At 39.8% G+C, this 18356-nt stretch overlaps 1 protein-coding gene across 1 annotated transcript in view; it reads left to right on the top strand.

Annotated features, from left to right (window-relative positions):
• The first annotated feature begins 5573 nt into the window (after positions 1-5573).
• Positions 5574-18356, top strand: part of LOC103697481 (L10-interacting MYB domain-containing protein-like) — a 37674-nt gene continuing 24891 nt past the window's right edge. Inside the window, exon 1 of the mRNA XM_088717930.2 lies at positions 5574-5692. The gene's annotated coding sequence lies outside the window, so the exon portion shown is untranslated. The remainder of the gene's footprint in view (positions 5693-18356) is intronic.

The raw sequence follows: 18356 nt of genomic DNA, 5'->3' as shown, positions 1-18356 counted from the left end.
ACACTGCTTAAATTAGTATTACTGCTAACATATAACGATAAAATCACTAAGTTAATATTATATTTTTGTTTGGCACAGGTTGGTATAAATTAAAGTTTAAATGCGCATTTGGTAAGGTTTAGAGGGATGCATATGGCCCCAAACCGCACGGGCCCAATCCTGCCATGATCTGATCGAGCACATTTGCACCCAAACATCCGAGCCCGCGTGCGATCTCCCAGTGATCCTCGCGTTCCCTCCTTTCCGGATTAGCACTCGCACTCTTTCGGAATAGAGATTTTCACTCTCACTTCATCACAAAGAAAAAGATCTTTTTAACCTCCAATCTCATGAAGAATAGCTGAAAATACTATTCATTCCTGTTCATGGCTGAAATTACTATTCATATGAATAGTGTTACGTGAAGATACTGTTCATATAAACAGTATTACGTGAAGACACTTTCATATAAACAGTGTTACGTGAAGACACTGTTCCTATGAACAGTGTTATGATATAAAACTTTTTTTTTCACTGTTGTTCTTCTTCCTCCCGCGCTCCCAGGTTCTCCAACTTCAACAGCGATTCCGCGAGCGATCCTCCGTGTCCAAGACACCGCATTCCCAGCCTCCCAGCACGTTCACAGCAACGTCCCAATCTTCTATTCTCTTTTCCCATCTCATCCCATGCGAAAACAGGGGAGGAACAACGCGTCAACAGCATCCAGCCGTTCCGTGCATTCATTCCTCCCAAAAATCACGCGTCTGCAGCTCCTCCCTCTTCCGTGTGGACCCGGACGACCGTCTCCTCCAGCAAAGATCCCGCAGCGCCCCTTTCCGGATCAGTCTCCCAGCAAACATCAGCCGTGAGCTGTGCGAAAACAGGGGAGATTTCGCAATCAATCCTTGCCATCTTTCAGCCTCCCACGTCCGATTTCAAGCCGTGATCCCAGCATTCGAAGCTTCTGGAGCCGATCCAGCCTCTCCCATTGTCCACGACGCATCCGGATCCACCTCCCGGAATCCCAGCGATAGCGTTCTTCATGCGGTGAAAATCCCAGCTATCCGCCCCATCCGTCCGCAATCTGCCATCCCGCATCATCCTCTTCCGCATCACGCCAAGGATCACGCAGCCAGTCGGGATGCCTCTTCTCCCGTCCGCGATCACCGTGCTTCCCGGCGTCTTCAACGTGTCTCCAAGGGGTTATAAGAAGAGGGGAGGAGGAGCTGGGAGGGGGCGCTCGGTTGGGCCAAAGAACAGGGAAGAGGAGGTTTTCAGCTCGGTTTTTAGAGAAAAGAAGAGGAGGGGAAGGTGGTCGGCTGGTTCAAGAAGGAACAGGGGAGAGAAGAGAGAGTGCCTTGCTCTGTTTTCAACTTCATTGAAAACAGAGCATTGTGTTTTTATTTTTTTTTTGAGTTTTAGCTTTTTGTTTTATTTTTTTTAGTTTTATTTTAATTAAGAGCAATGTGTTGTTTTTAGTTTGAATTTTAATTGAGAGCAATGTGTTTTGAGTTTGAATTTTAATTGAGAGCATGTTGTTTTGGAATTTTTAGTTTTAATTTAATAGAGAGTTTTATTTATACTAAAGTTTTTAATTTCTGTTGTTTTTAATTTCTGTTCTTCAAATTTTGTAATCTTTCTTCTTCTTTATGCAATACATGAAAATTTCTTTCATGCAATCGATGTTCCAGTCTTCAATATTTCTAGCACTGTTTTCATCCATTTTATGCTAGAGCTTTTTTTTTTCATTAAATATATAAATGCTTTTCGAATTTAAGCACTTGTCTTTCCGTTAATTTCAAGTAGAAAACATTCTCCGATAGACCAGAGAGTTCGTCAACATCCCCGACGTAATGTTTTTCTTTTGTTATTTAAGAATCGATTTCGAATCCGAGTGAACGTTTTAATTTTCATGCAACTCCAATCGCCTTCCTGTGGATCGACCTCTTACGACCACTATTCTTCGAGTAGAACAGGTAAGAGTAAAATTAATTTAAACTTTGTTTGTCGGTTCTAACAACGATCTGTTTAGCATATTTTTAGGTAAACAGGAATTGGACAACATACACTACCATTCACCTATATACCATACTAGTATCTCTATATTCTTTGGTTTGGAAGATAACTAACAAATATGATACACAATGACCTACGCCCGATAATACTATCGTCCTATTAATAGTATATCATACGGTCATGAACATTTAAGGACCTATGTGACAAAATCATATTTCATTACACAAAGCAGTCCTAAGGACTTCATCACATCGGAGTTTGTGAAAATGTTCTGGTGATGAATAAATACCATGTTATTTATAATTGATTCAAATACATTTACAATCAACAATTGATTGGATTTAGGACACAATTCCCAACAGGATCAACTCCTGGCTAGCTGGGGTCGATTCCTAATCATCTTGGGTTGACTTCTTGACTCAGGTTAGCTTTTGAAATGCTTCAAAAATAAGATCTTCTTTTTCACTCTATGGTAGTTCAAGGATCAACTTCTGAGACTGTGCCAGTCAATTCCAATGTGTTGGGGTCGACTTCTGGAGTGCAAAGATCAACTCCTCTAGATCTAGGGCCGACTTCTGAAGTCTTGCAAAATTATATTTTTCTATTTCAGCCTGTGGATATCCAAGGGTCGACTTCTATGAACCTAGAGCTGTCTCCTCCATTGCAGAACCTCTTGACGCACTTCAAACTCTTCTCCAAACTTGAGATCCGTTCTGATATGTTGCTCCATATTTCTCGAAGCTTTCAATTGCCTCAAGCTTCCTATGGAAATGAATCTAATTTCTCCAATAATGCACAATCATTAGTAATATTTGAAATCAACAAAATCAATCCTTTGGGTCAACATAAGTTGTTCTTTTCATTTAGTTTATCCACATGGTATCCATTCGGGGCATCTTTTATGTTGTCAAGATGTGATGTAAATAGGCATAATGTTGTAGAGCTCAAAAAGTTAGATGATTTCAAAACTAGAAGCAACTTAATCGAATATCGTACATGCATGGTAGGGCCTTCCAAAGTTTGGTGTATGATTCAGCTTCCCAATATAGTGAGCCTTGCCAGTAGAGTTTATCCAATCCTCCCTGTATTTGTGTTGCAAATCAAGTATGGTGATGCTCAAGGATCAGAGTCTAATTATATGATGACAAACACCTTAGGTATGATTTTTGCTTGCAGGCTATACTAACACCACTTCAATATTTTGCCTATAACTTCTTCATCCAAGCTCCAATCAAGATGATTTGAGTAGCATCGGAAAACCTACTAGATTTCGGATCTAATAGTATTGGATTGAAGTTCAATCAATGGTAATCAAAATGAAGCCATATTTCAGACTCATGTGCACTAGACTATACTTGATACTATAAGTTAACCTAATTTAACAAAAGATTGTGCACTTTGGAAACTTGTGAGTCAAGTGTGACCATGCATTCTCCCCTTAGCTAGTCTAAGGGTAGTCCAAAGATCACTCAAAGGCTTTGTGACTGTGATGGATATAATTTGTCCTACATCACTCCCCAATCCAATATTAGATGTAGAGGCCTGAAAATATGTGAGTCAGAGATAGATGGATAGATGCACATGTGAGATTTTCTATATTATTTGATTGATTAAAACAGCAAAAGCAGGACTAGCCTACAGTCCATTTTCTTATCTTCTGGGGTAGTGTAAATCAAAAGCTAGCTAAGAGTGGAGTAACCAAGCTGACATAATTATTCTTTAAAGGCCTTTGAAAGTTCAAATGTTATGGTGGTAAGATAATATGATTTTAAAAAAAAAAATGAAAAATCTTTGGAAGTTGGATTGAAGTGGTCATCTTCATCCACCACGTGGGGGTTGTCCCAAGTTTAATTTCTTAACTATGTTCATATTTTTGTAATTGTCAATAGGTTTACAATAGTCCAAGTAAAAATTTTGAATTCTCAAGAGAAAAAACAAAAGGAATTCACAAGCTAAACATACATGCCGCAAGGATTGGCTTTACGATTCTAATCTGTCTCTAATGTTAATACAAGTGTTTTCATATCCTCATTTTCATATCTCCACATATCTCCTATTACTAGCTCAATCTACTTTTTACATTTTACTACTTTCAACCCAATTTGTATCTGGCATCAATAATATTATTATGTTCGTCTAGTTATACAATTAATAGAACTATTTTATTAGATGGAGGTATCATAGCTATACATCTTTTTCTCATCAATGCCTTTTTTATTTGTCATTTTATAGTGGCTCCAATCTTTGCTCAGCCCCGTGCGACACGACAATGTTGTTGCAACTAAGGATGTGCTAACGCAATTGTTACAAAGTGGGCGGTCAAAGCACAATGTGCCACATGAGGGCCATGTAGACATGTGAACTACAATGGGATAGAGTGGGGCAAGATATTAGTTTTGCAGTGAAAATATTCTCGGTTTAGCACATAGCAGATATAAACCCTAGTTGAACTACCCTTCATTTTTTGGAGAGCATATGAACTCATTTTCATACTTTCAATAGGGGGTTTTTGCCCAAGTCCCCATATTTAAAATTCAGATCATGTCAACCTCGACCCAACATAGTTTAAATTACATTTAAATTATATATAGAAATTATATTCACAAATGATTTATAAGGTTAATACCATTGGCCTGTTAGTGTAGTTCATAAACATCTAAGGCACTCTAATCCTAGTTGAACAACCCTTTATTTAAACTCATTTTCATGCTTCCAATGGGAGGTTTCTGCCCAAGTCCCCAAATTTATAATCCAAACCATGTCTACCTGCAGCCAACATAGTATAAATTATATTTAAATTATATATACATTTATAAGGATAATACCATTGGCTTGGCAGATTAGTTAATAAACATATAGCTCATTCCACTTGATAGCGCAATCACCCGACCAATCACCCATCAAATCACTACACAGTTTGCTAAGCTGAGGTGGCAGTTTGGGTTAGCATGGTGAACGGGTGGGTCAGTGGTGTCGCATGTGGCAATACTTTTCAAGGAAATCTATCATGTAATGAATATAATAAATCTTATTGACAAATTAAAATCTTATGCCCTAAGTTTGAGGAAATAGAAGGACAATAGCTTGACAAATATTAAGGCCGGATTCACATGCAAAATTATGTGCAAATTAAATAGAACCCTGATCTATAATGAGTATTAGGGCCACAAAACAACACTGCCTACCGCTTAGCTAATCACCTACTTCCACGTCGGACTGCAGAATGGAGCAGTGATTTTTAGAACTTTTTGAAAAAAAAAATAACTCCTCCCATTTCTATATGCGGAGAAATCATGGCTCCGGCCTGCTACTGGGTCCGCCGGACCCATTTGCATTGCTGCCGGGGTGGTGGAAATGGGAAGCATAACGGGGGGCCGAGTTCCAGGAATAACAATTCCAAGTGTACGGTGGAACTAGCACATCCTGGGTTTATTCCAGCAAAAAAGCATTGATGAAAGGCGAAATACCTTTACCAATTCCCATCTCTATTCTCCTCCCCTATTCCCCTGTGCCCTAGCCCTCGTCCCCTCCCCTCCCCCATGGTCTCCTCCCACCTCGAGGAGCCCTAATCCCATCCAGTCTCTCTTCATACTCCCGTTCTCGTCGTTATTCTCCTCATACCTTCTCTGAGAATATTCGCAGCGGCCGCCGATTTCTCTCCCCAACCCGCCTTCCCTCGCCGCCGCCGACCTTGCAAGTAAGGGTTCCTCCCCTTATTTGTCATTTTATTTATTTAATCAGAAGTTTCCATGGCTTTGAGTTGGATTGAACTGTTTCAGCCTTTGAATTTTTGTTTTTTTTTCCAGTTCATCTCTTTTGACTGAATTTTTAGTTTTTTAGAGTTTAAAATCTTGCTTAATATAATATAGGCTGGTTATATTAACTGTGGTTTTTTTTTGCTTGTTCTTGCTGAAGATTGGTTGAATATATGATTTTTTAATAGTGAAACTTAGTCCTGAAAGTGCTAGCATGTTAGATTAGTACTTTTAAGGACCGCAACAATTTAGAGGCTAGAAAGATTGATGCAGTTGAAAATTTGCATCATTATGGAGGGCATGTACAGAAAAATAAGATTTACTGTTGGAGATGGGATTGGATAAGACAATGTATGTGTCTGGGAAGATGATAGGTCATTTGGCTCTCTTTTTTGCTAATTTATGTCCTATTGTCTCTTTCTAATTTAAGTTTGATGATTATATCTGGGTGGAAAGAGAACAAGTTCACGTCTCATTTAAAGCTGGTCTAACTTTAGTTTTGTATTGTCTAGCCGCGGTGTTTCACATCGCCCTTGCTATATATTTTGAAATAAAATTGGCCTTGCTTATGTTGTTTATTTCATGTTAGGACTCAATATAAGCCTTAATTAATTTTTTTTCGAAATTTCTTAGTTTTCATTTGAGGAACTGGCTCAATTTAAGCCCTAGTTATTTTTTTACCAACCCAAGCCTCAATTTTGTGTTCATTCTACCCTTCCCTTATATTCATCAGCTGCTGTCAGATATTGTGCTATGAACTCATTTATATTGCTCATTTCCGGTTCCTTTCTGGAAATGAGAACTGGCTTGATCTGAGCCATGATTGCAGCCTAATTTGTGTCCTCAACCTGACCATTATTTGTATCTCTTTGCTGTTATCATGTGTGGTGCTGTGAACTCATTATATTGTGCTGTTATCATGTGTGGTGCTGTGAACTAATTTTTGTATTGTTCCTTTTTCGCAAATCAGTTATATGATCAGTCATATGCATTCTCATAATCAATGTCCCATCATTTGTCTTCTTCAAATCATGTGGCATAGATACAAACTTATGAAAATACAAACATATATATATACACATACATAAATACATACATATATACATACATTCATATTGCATACAAACATATGTATGTACTTACATATGTACATATATACATACATACGTATATATATGCATATGTTCATACATACATACATACATACATATGTATGTATGTGTATGTCTGCTACTACAACAACAACAACAACTACTACTACTACTACTAGCAGTTCCTTAACTTTGTGTGACCTTTTTACATTCCATGTTTATCATTTTCTTTTTCCTAATTTCTTTTCTCCAGTTTAGATGAAATCAGGAGATTGTTCTATTGTCATGTCTAAAATTATAGAGGACTTTGTTATATCCCTCCCTCTATCACTTCTTCCGAGTTCTCCAAAAATAGATCCCTCTCTAGAAGGCTCCACTTTCCTCTTTTCTTGTTTGCCTGTTTTGAGGTTTCTGCCATTTTTATTCATCTCCTCCGACTTCATGGCAATGCCTTTGCCTCTCGTCTCTTCTCTGACTAACGCCTCCCTTTGCTGACTTGGTGGCGCTGCCTTGACTGTAGTCATTGTTCTCCACAACATCAACAACCCAAACTTCCTCGCTTCATCACATCCACAACTTCTTCCAACCTCATCCCATCATTGCCACTAGAGTCGCCAATGGTCTTCGGTACTCTTCTTTGATTAAGCCATGCCATGGACTTAAGGCTTTTTGACATTTTTTTGTGCATTATTATTGCTAGATCCACCAGTTCAAAAACACTCTCTGCCTGTTTGACAAAATTTCTTGGTGAGGTTATGACCCTGATGTCTAATATGTTTACTAGTTACACATTACACATGTTTATGTAGTACTTCATTGTTTACATGTTGTGCAGCTAATATACTATGCGGGTTTTGCTTGTTGTATTCAGTGTTTTAAAATGTGGTGTGCATAAGACCACATATGTCACCGCATGTGTATGCTGTCCCCTGACTGCCCTGCATTGCTTATATGCAGTTACCATATACGTTCATACCGCATATGGGCTGAAACGAGTTGATTTAGCATCACATCTATATGTGTGGCTCAATTAGCATTGTATGGCTACATATTTGACCCACTTTGCATTATGGAACCAAATATGAGTCCCATTCTTATGTGTGCTTGTGTGGATGAAACATGTTCAAACTGATGGTCAAGTCAAATGTGGGGTTTGATTATGTTGTAACTATTATTGTTAGTATTTATACCAAATAATAAATACTAGGTGTTAATTGTTTATGTTAATAATATTGATATTAATTATCCAGAAAAATATTACTATCTTCATTGCTGTTTTTATTGTACTTAATATACTTTATTTATCTTTACATAGTTAAAAAATACTAACTGCATATGTACCTGCGTATGCAACCCGTATATGGCATATGCATTATGCAGTCTCTTGACTGCCCGAATACCATGGCCGCTTTTTAAACACCGGTTGTGTTTAGCAAGATTGTTGTATGGTTGGGGAAATTTTTCCTATGTTGTTCTAATACACCAATTAGTTTCCTGCACATCTCTTCTCAACAGAACAGATAAGATCCATTCATTCATAGTTGTCTTTCACTTTCTAGATATTTACAAGTAAGACAAATTTTATTTGTTGTAAATGTCCAAGGTTACTCTGCTTGCACCGTTATGGCTCTCTTTTTTTTTTTTTGGTGAAAAATAGGAGGGGAGGGGGAGGGGTAGAACCCCACCTGCATAGCAGCCCCCACTGGGCCCCCCTTCCACTAGGGAATGTTCGATGTGGGTCGCAAATTTTCGCGTGCCCTCCCCAACTCGTGGAAAACCCCACTGGGCCATCCACGTGTGAGTACGTCACCCCAGCGCCACCTCAGTACTGATGGAAGAAAAGCATATTCACACAGAGCCATTCGGGCATGGGGCATGCGGTCCCCTGATTTAATCGACGCCCGCGCGTTTCGAACTCGGACAACTCAGGTAGAGTCCAAGCCCCCTTACTACCAGGCTACCACCTTGGTGGCGCCATGGCTCTCTTGGCCAATGATTTTTTATCCTAGGGATCCAGTTATAGCTTTTTCTCATGTTATTGGCTGCTATATTCCTCCCTCCATGTCTCCCCCATAAAACCTCCGAACACTCATTCTATATGCCTTTTTTAGTCTTTGCTGCCTTTCATTCTCCAGTTGCATGTTTGTTGTGCCTTCTCAATTTGTCACTGTAAGGAGGTGTACACACTTAGTTTCCTGATTTGAATATTATTTCTTTTGTTTACTGTCAGTCACTGAAGTGTTCCTCATGGTTTTTCTATTGTTGTCAGCTTTTCAGGTGTCCTTTCTCAGCTCTGTTGTCTTCTTGCCACTTCTTCAAGTTTCTTTTTTTTATTCCCCTGCCATGTCTCCCGTGGGAAATTTTGGTTCGGATCAGTTTGGATTATGGGAGTCTGCTTTTACATGCACTTGCTACGTGTTTAAAACTGCTTTCACATAGCTAGCTATCAGGTAACACCACACAATCTGATAGGTTATGATTGAAAATAATCTTAAATCATGACTGCTTGCTCACCTTTGAAAGCATGATGTTAACAAATATGTTTGTGGATTACTTTATTTCCTACTTTCAATACATCATCTACGTTTTCATGACAAGAAGTAAGATGGACATAAAATGACTGATACTTGAGATTTGACTAGGTCTTATTGAGAAGAATAGTTGAGAGCTCATACATGTGTGGTCAATCTTTTTGGAGGTGTTTGTGTTTTACTTTTATTATTATAAAGTCCATTAGTTAAGGAAAAGACTAACCAACATCTCAAACTTTATAAGAAAGACTACTTGAACATTGCAATAAACTATGACAAACAGCAAGCAGGCTAAGGCCTATTACATATTTTGTCAAAGTGGACAAGCTCATTTTTCACTCTTTCCAACGGGTCCGTATATCTATTTCCTTTTTCTTTCTTGCTGATATGAGAAATTGCTTTTTTTCCCTAGGTGCCCGTACCTGTTTAGTATTCCTAGGTGGTTGAATGGGTCCACCATTGACTGGCCCTACCTCACTGACTAGACTGAGTATCATAGTAGTGTCTTCTTAGTATTTTTCTCTATCAAATATTTGGGAGGATATCTCAAACATAAAGCCTTGCATGATGATTGGTTTTCGCTTGACCTTTGTGGTTTCTCGGCTGGTTGTGATCATGGCATGTGCATTTTTGCCCATTATTCTGTATCCACCCCAGCTTCGTTTGCTATGAAACTAGCCGGTCGAGGAGGCAATCCTAGCTCATTAAGCTCTGATTACTATTACATATCCTCAACCAACCAATCATCAGATCCTCATCATATACAAACTCATTATGAAGTAAACCATCATACTTCATCTCCACTTCTTTTATGCACTTTATCAGAATCTTAAATTGTAATGGACATATATCGAATCATTTAACCTCTTCTGCATCAAGCGATTTTTTTGTTTGTTGTGAATTAGGGCAAATGTTGACTAGTTGCTCTCACAACCACTGGATGAGACCATCTGCTAGGGGATCCGGATCACATGCCTTCTAAGATATTTCGATTATGGGCTAAAGTGAAATCACCATTTAGCCACGAATGGATTCAAGTAAATTGCCTATCAAATTCTATTTATCATAAAATATTAGATCAGTTTATCAATGTTGAGAAATATCTAGATTCATGTTATCTTTGCTTGCCATAGTTACTCTTTCACTGAAGCTATGAGAACCCTCCATAAGTGCTTTAACCTGTAAAACACACAATATATGATGTTAATGATCTACTTGAATTGACAAATGATGATCTTGCATCCCGTTAAAACTAACTTACATCCTTCAGACAATGAGCGACAATGGTCGGATGAAGCTCCATCTTACAGATATTGCACAGGGTGGTCAAAAATTTCTTGCCCATGTCTATTCTTAGGACACCATATTGGAACTTTGGGTTTAGGTAGTAGACAACCAAGATATTTGTAATTGATTCAATTAACAAACAAGATATTGAACTTAGCTTTTATTTTATAAGAATAAAGAACCATAAGAAATTACTTGGTTATTAAGAATAAACAAATGATTACTTGCTAGATGTAAGTCCTTACCTATTTGGTAATCCCATTTTGCTCCGTCTTAATGTATTCATCGGCATGCCTTAGATATGCATGCCTGATCTCGGCTTTAGCAACCTTCATCATATGGTACAAAAAGCCCGTTTTTGGGTATCTCTTGCCATCCACAACCTTGAGCTCTTGATATAATGATACATTAGCCTTAACTATTTTTTGGGCTTGCTTTGGCTTGGTATTAAGCCCTTCATGTGACTGCCTTTCGTGCTAGTATGGGCATATTTGCTCTCCTGCCATTCAGTACTCATGAACTTCCGACACGGGCTTGCCTTCTTTTTAATAAGGCTATTGAGTGCAATATAGTACGTAGCAAAGCGACTGCTAGCTTCAATATCTCACCCTTAGTGCACTTGCTCATTAAAGACAGAATCATATGTTCTTATATATGAATTTTATATTGGATTGATCTGTCTCCACAACCTGCTTCACCTTATGGATGTTGCTTATGTCTATCAAAATCAGATTTATGTAGTAGGCAGTACATGAAGTCCAAAAAATATATGGCCTCTTGATCATCAGAATATCTCCAATGACCTTGTACTATGGTCGATTATCCGTAACCACATACATAACATGCTGTTCTTCTATCTTTTAACAATTACTTCATCAAGTTGAAGATGTAATGAGCATTTTACACCTTATCTAAGCATCAACTAACTTATGAAAAAAAGATCATATCACAATATGTCAAGAAATTAATGATGCTTCACCTGTTGGGCCCTTTCTAACCATCACATATTAAAGTCAGGTGTCCCACTTGCTTTGGTGGGTGGCTATCCATCTCTCTAGCTTCTTATTACGATCTAGCAACTCACCATATATATCCTTTGAACCAGGAGGATCTACACATATATGGCTAATAGCATATTGATAATACATGTAGTTTGTGGCATTGGTAGGGATGTGGCTGAAGTGAAACTAGGAAGCGATAGTTAAATCCACATGTCCATTTTATTGCCCTTCACAAGCATAGTATCTATCCTCCGTTGCTTATAATTTTTGCAAAGTAAGGCATATGAATCTACGTCATTAATGGTGGCCCTTTTTTGGTATATCCCAGGACTTTTCCTTGTTTGCTTAGAAGGTCTCAAACATAGATGCAATTTGGCTGCCACCTTTTCCTACCTCTTTGACTGACTGGCTCTTCCTTTAGCTAGGATTTGCCCTGGTGGATATGGAGCCAGCATCCAACTTGAATTGTGATGGCTCAAACCGAGCCCTATGCTTGGCGACCTCCTTCCTCTACCATTGATAATTTAGGATCTCTTGTATAGCAGCTTGAATTTGCACCTTCTCCATATCATCCCAATTCAATGCCTCATAGTCCTCTAGATCCCTAAAGTAGTATGAAGGTAACTCAGCTGTGCGTCATTTGATTTTCGCTAATTTCTCAACACTTGTGCTTGCTTTCCTTGAAATGAGCTGAGTGCTTTTTAAACATTTGACAGACCTCTTCTGGATATTTTCTATAAGCAATTATGTTGGGGTCACTGCCAACTAGATGTTGCTTCAACCTCGTCACTCCCCTCTCCACTGCACATTGCATCACTTGCATCTCTAGTAGTGCCGGCCTAAAATCATTAGCTTGTGCTCTCAATTTATGTCACGCTCTGCCTGCTTTGTCTTTCATGGATCTATTTCTGCAAGTTTTTGACGAACACGTATCATATATTTTTTTATTTAAAATAATAATTATTTGAATAATTATTTAAAAATTATGTAATTTATATTGTAATGCAAAAAATGGTTGAATTGCTTCAAAAGGTACTACATATATATTCTCAATCCATGGGTATCCACTAATTATGAAATATTTTTGTAAACTTTCAATATTTTTAGTTAATTTTTAATTAATAAATTAATATTCAACTATAAAATATCTAGAAAATTAGTTTTAGTTATAGCACCCAACATAGGGTGCTATATATATATATTCTCACTCCATGGGAATCCACTAATCACAACATATTTTTTGAATTTATTTAAATTTAGGGTTACATTCGTGTAGCCATGTTCTTGTCCAAATTTAAATAAATTGCTATCAAATTGAGATACCCTTAAGTATGCTATTGATTTGTAGAATTTTTTTGAATGTTATTTTATTTTTTATTATTTTTAATCCAAAAATATATTTTTAATATAAAAAAATTATATGATGAACAAAGAATTGTGATTTATTTAGTATTGTGTAGATCATCCTTAGATTTATAGTATGTCACGAAATCATGCCAAAATACCAAATTTTTGCATGATCTACCCTTATATTCCTCCTTTTCTACCTATTTTAGGATTCAAAAATAAAAACACAACATGGGAGAGAAAAGGGAAGAGAGAAATTTTCCCATTAAGAGTTGATTTCGGATGAAATCTGCGAAGATTTGGAAAGCCAGTATTTTTGCATTGAAAAGCAAAATGAGTGGGAGGGTTGAGAAGGTACAAGATGCCTTCTTCACGTCTCCCCTCTATTATTAAGGGCAAGACAGGCCTTGAACCGGCTTGAAATGACCCAACCCAAGCAAAATCAAGGACATCCCACCCTGACTTTTGAGATGGAACAATTTGGTACATCCTGAACCGAGTAGTTTGGGGCAGGACGACTATCCTTGGCCCTGACCCTTGCCTTCTTTCCCATGGCCTCTTGAGCTCTCATCACAATCCCAATTCCTCGTTCCTCCTTATCCCTATTCTTTTCATACCTTCTCTAAGAATATCCACTGCGGCTGCCGTTCTCCTCAATCTGCCTTCCCTTGTTGCTGCCATGTTGGCGGAGGCCTGAGGGGCCGAGTCAACGTTGGCGGAGGCCTGAAGGGCCGAGTCAGTCCTGCCGCCTGCCAACGTGGTTGCGCTGGAGGAGTAGGGTGGGTTATACCACTAGGGGGTCCCTGAACCCACTAGCGAGGCCCTGTCGGAGTCCGGAGTCGGGCGAGGCTTGGTCGGAGTCGACTCGTGGCGCTATGGGCCCCTGCGCTAGTTTAAGAAAATAAAGTTGCGCCTTCACTAAAACCTGCGGGTAATGGTAGCGCTTGATCCTGGCAATTGGTATCAGAGCCATAGATCTCGAGTTCGAAACCCAGGCATCACGTTGGGGGGGGATTGTTGGCGGAGGCCTGAGGGGCCGAGTCAACGTTGGCGGAGGCCTGAAGGGCCGAGTCAGTCCTGCCGCCTGCCAACGTGGTTGCGCTGGAGTAGGATGGGTTATACCACTAGGGGGTCCCTGAACCCACTGGTGAGGCCCTGTCGGAGTCCGGAGTCGGGCGAGGCTTGGTCGGAGTCGACTTGTGGCGCTATGAGCCCCTGCGCTAGTTTAAGGAAATAAAGTTGCGCCTTCACTAAAACCTGCGGGTTTTGGTGTAATAGTAGCGCTTGATCCTGACAATTGGTATCAGAGTTATAGGTCTCGAGTTTGAAACCCAGGTGACAACCCAAGGTGACAAGCCAAGAGGGGGGGTGAATTGGTTTTTCTAAATTTTTAATTCCTTTATTGAGTTAATTGATGAGTGAGTGATTGTAGTGAAGTTAGAACAATACACAATGCAAACACACAAGAAGTATAGTGGTTCGGTGCTCTCCTAAGCACCTACGTCCACTTCCCAAGCGACCTCTTGGGAATTCACTATAATCCCGCGGATTACAGTTGGATTATTTTTCGGGCTCACAATCCAAAAATCTTTACATTTTGGTTTTCCGGGATCACCAAAAACCTATGTTGGTTTTACGGGCTCACCAACAAACCTTCATCGTTGGTTTTACGGGTTCACCAACAAACCTACACCGTTGGTTTTACGGGCTCACCAACAAACCTTACAAATTGATTAAGAGGAAGAGAGTTGAAACTCCTAGATGAGCAAATATAACAATTATGAGCTACAAAGAAGAGTTTAGAATATAGTTATCGCTTTGATAAGGCTCTTCTCTTCTTTGTCAAGATTGCTTCACTCTTTAAGGGTTGGTGGAGCTCTTAATGCCTCTTAGAATCTGCTCAACCACTTTCTTTTAGCTCTTTGAATGAAGCACTTGATTGAAGAATGCTAGGGCTTGTTTTTTCTTGAATGAACTTTGATTTGTTTGCAAAAGATACTTTTCTCTGATGAATAGTGTCACTTTAAATACTTTCCCACATCTTTTGGTCACTCCCCATTGGTCAGATTTGAAAAACTATCCATTACTAGCCGTTGGGAGGTCAAAAAGTACTTCTGCAGAACTAGCCGTTATGCCTCTGCCCGTGCTGGGGTCGACCCAAGCTTTCCTGGGGTCGACTCAACTTACTGTTCATTAGACTTGGGGTCGACTCAACTTACTGTTCATCAGACTTGGGGTCGACTCAACTTCCTCTGGGATCGATCCAACTTTCACTGGGGTCGACCCCTACTACAGTGGGGTCGGCCTTCTCAGGAATCATAGAACATTGTATTTCCGGCTGTTCTCACTGGGGTCGACTCAACCTATCTTGGGGTCGACCCATGCTACAGTGGGGTCGACTCAAACTCCATTGGGGTCGACCCTCTCAGGAATTCCAGAGACATGGTTTTTGAGCATATATTCTTGGGATCAGCTCATGTTCAGTTGGGGTCGGCTCCATTGGGATCGGCTCAAGTATTCCTGGGGTCGGCTCCAGCTGGGGTCGGCTCAAGGAAGCTTGGGGTCGGCCCTCTTAGTAAATTCTAGAGAGTTGTTTTCTTGAAGCTTGAAGCTGGGGTCGACTCAAGGTTCTTTGGGGTCGGCTCCACTCCTGGGGTCGACTCAAGCATACATGGGGTCGACTCCACTTACGGTTCATCTGTGTCATTTTTGCAGGGGTGTGCTAGATGGTTCCATGATGTGCCAGGGTCGACTCCACTTATGTTGGGGTCGACTCATTCCACATTTTGCTGCATCTTAAGGTTAGACTAATCCATATAATAAATAAAATATATTTCAAGCAATTTTGAGTATATACCACGGTAGTGCTACATACTCTTAACAATGAAAATCACTGTTTTCCCTTTAAGAGTATATTTCACTTGAAATCTTGCTGAATTAGAATTAAGAATTCTCTATCTCTTTTCTAGTACAAATTTTATCTCGTGGTTAATCATTGGAAGACATCTTGATCTCATTCTCTTAATGTATCGAGGGTGTCGTATTCATTAGTGATGTATCACGTTAAATTGTAATATTAATTTGATATTTTCTTAATGGTTGTGTCAATCATCGAAATAACACTATCATCCTCAATCTTCTCCTTTTTGATGATTACAAAACATTGAGTATGAACAGATTGATACTTATATTAAAATTAGGAGTTTTGTTTTAGAAAGAGCTCAAGTTGCTGAATTTCAGCTTTTCAAATTTGAAAGTGAAGACTCCCCCTCTTTCATCCAAATATTGCTAATTAGAATTTTTGATTTTCTCCTCCTTTCTTTTGTATTTTATTAAGGATGAAACTTCAAAAATTTGAGATAAAGCAAGAGTTTCAGGTTATGTATCGAGGCATGAGAAATATGTGCCAAATTCAGAAATTTTGATTGAAAATTCAGACTTTCTTGTTTTAAAAATTTTCATTGTTACATATTGCTCCCTCTTAAGTGAATATTATCTCTTCCTATATTTTTCAAACTTATTTCTCTCTCTATATTGCAACTTCTTTCTTTTCTTACTTCTCCCCCTTTTTGTTATCATCAAACGAGTGTATAGCAATAGATAAGTAGAAGCAGTAAATGATAAAAATTCAAATTTCATTGATCAAAATGGAACATTGTAGTACATTAATGCCAAAAGTACAATGTTCTTCAATTAAGGTGCAAAGTACATCAACCAAGTAAAATATGTATGAGAACTAGATAAATCCTAGGTACTAGTCATGATAGACTCATGTAGTGCTAACATCGGACCTAGGGGGAATCTAATGGCTGTGATCTAGTCCTCATCCTCCTAGCATAAGTGGCGAGGGAAGGTCGAGTCTGATGGGACTGAGTTTGGCGTGGACCTTGGTGAGCTGGGTGACTCTGTGCCGAAACCTCCGACTCAACTGCTCGGGGCACAGATGGACCATGAGCCTCTCTCTCTCTCTGTAATGCTCCCACCTGGTCTCTGAGATCTCTAATCTCAGCAGTCATAATATCCACCCTGCTTATCATCCCATCAGAGAGTCCTCACCTGAGCTGACACAAGCTCAGTCATCCTACTCCAAAACTCCTCTCTACATCCTGTAGGTATGGATGACGAAGGTCCAGCCTCTGAAGGTATTGTAGGATGATCCACAGGTATCTCATGCTCAGGGACAGAGTCTCCAATCTCTGGTGCATCACCCTCCGGTGCATGTATCCCTGCACCTCCACGCACCCACTGACCATCCACCTTCTCATAACCCATGCGAACTAAGGACTGTGCAGTGTAAGTGTCAGTAAATAGCAGATGCCTGGATATCTCTCCCTCCATAGATATGTCATGCTGTCGGAATATCAGAGTATCATACCGTAGGGCAAGGAAACTCTCGATTTGCAAATGGCCTCTCTCATCTGCCTGATCATCATAGCTGGAAGATTCAAGGAAATATCCTAAATGACATGCTCCATAATGACCATGTCTCTCTCAGATATGTGATCAAATCTTCCACTCTTCGGAAACAAAATCCGACCTATGAAGTTGTGCAACAATCTCATCTCAGCTGATAGAGAGCTAGCTATCACATTTTTGGAGTAGTCAAAGTTATCTCTCTCAAAGATTATCTGTAGAGCCCTCAACTTGCTTTCTGGTGTGGCTCCTTCGCAGGAGAGATGAAGCAACTCACTTAGGCTTTCTTCGGAGACACGAACCCGCACTCCTCGGACCTCAGACACAAGCCCTCCCGATCCAACTTTTAGGAAGGCATAGAACTCACGAACTAAGCCCGGGTAGGTCACCAAATCTAGGGAGCAAGATACTCCCATCCTTGCCTTCGGATCCAACCACCCAACCGAAACCCTTCTTGATCCAAAAACTCAGAATGGATCCTTCTTCCCGTGGTTACCGGTCTTCCCGCATATTTAGCAAGTTGAACTGAAGGGGAAGGAGGTGGAGGAGGCTCTGCACATGTCTCACCTTGTGGAGGCACTGTAGACGAATCCCTAGCATGCCTATCAACAATGGTTGGCCGTGAGACTCTCCCGGATCGCTTAGCAACGGCTCGCTTGGGTCCCATTTTCACCAAGTCCTTCCTTAGGTCTTGATCTAACGGCTTAGAGAAGCAATCTAGTACTGTTTGGAGATGATTGGAAGGGATTGGAAAGTGGAAAATAGGATTTTAGGAAGAGGACAAGGAGAAACAGTGCCCTAGAATGGCTCACGGGTTTTCTTTTAAAAACGGGTCCCGCCGTTGGGTCGACCCCAGATTTTTCTTGGGTCGACTCAAGGAGGGGTCGACCCCATTCTGGCTCGGGTCGGCCCCAGTTCAAGCCAATTTTTTTTTTT

The sequence above is a fragment of the Phoenix dactylifera genome, chromosome 3 (assembly GCF_051530095.1).
Source record: "Phoenix dactylifera cultivar Ajwa chromosome 3, Ajwa_hap1_PhDact_Kaust_v1.1, whole genome shotgun sequence".
Lineage (NCBI taxonomy): Eukaryota > Viridiplantae > Streptophyta > Magnoliopsida > Arecales > Arecaceae > Phoenix > Phoenix dactylifera.
The sequence above is the reverse complement of the archived record's forward strand: the minus strand, read 5'-3'. Positions and strand labels throughout refer to the sequence as shown.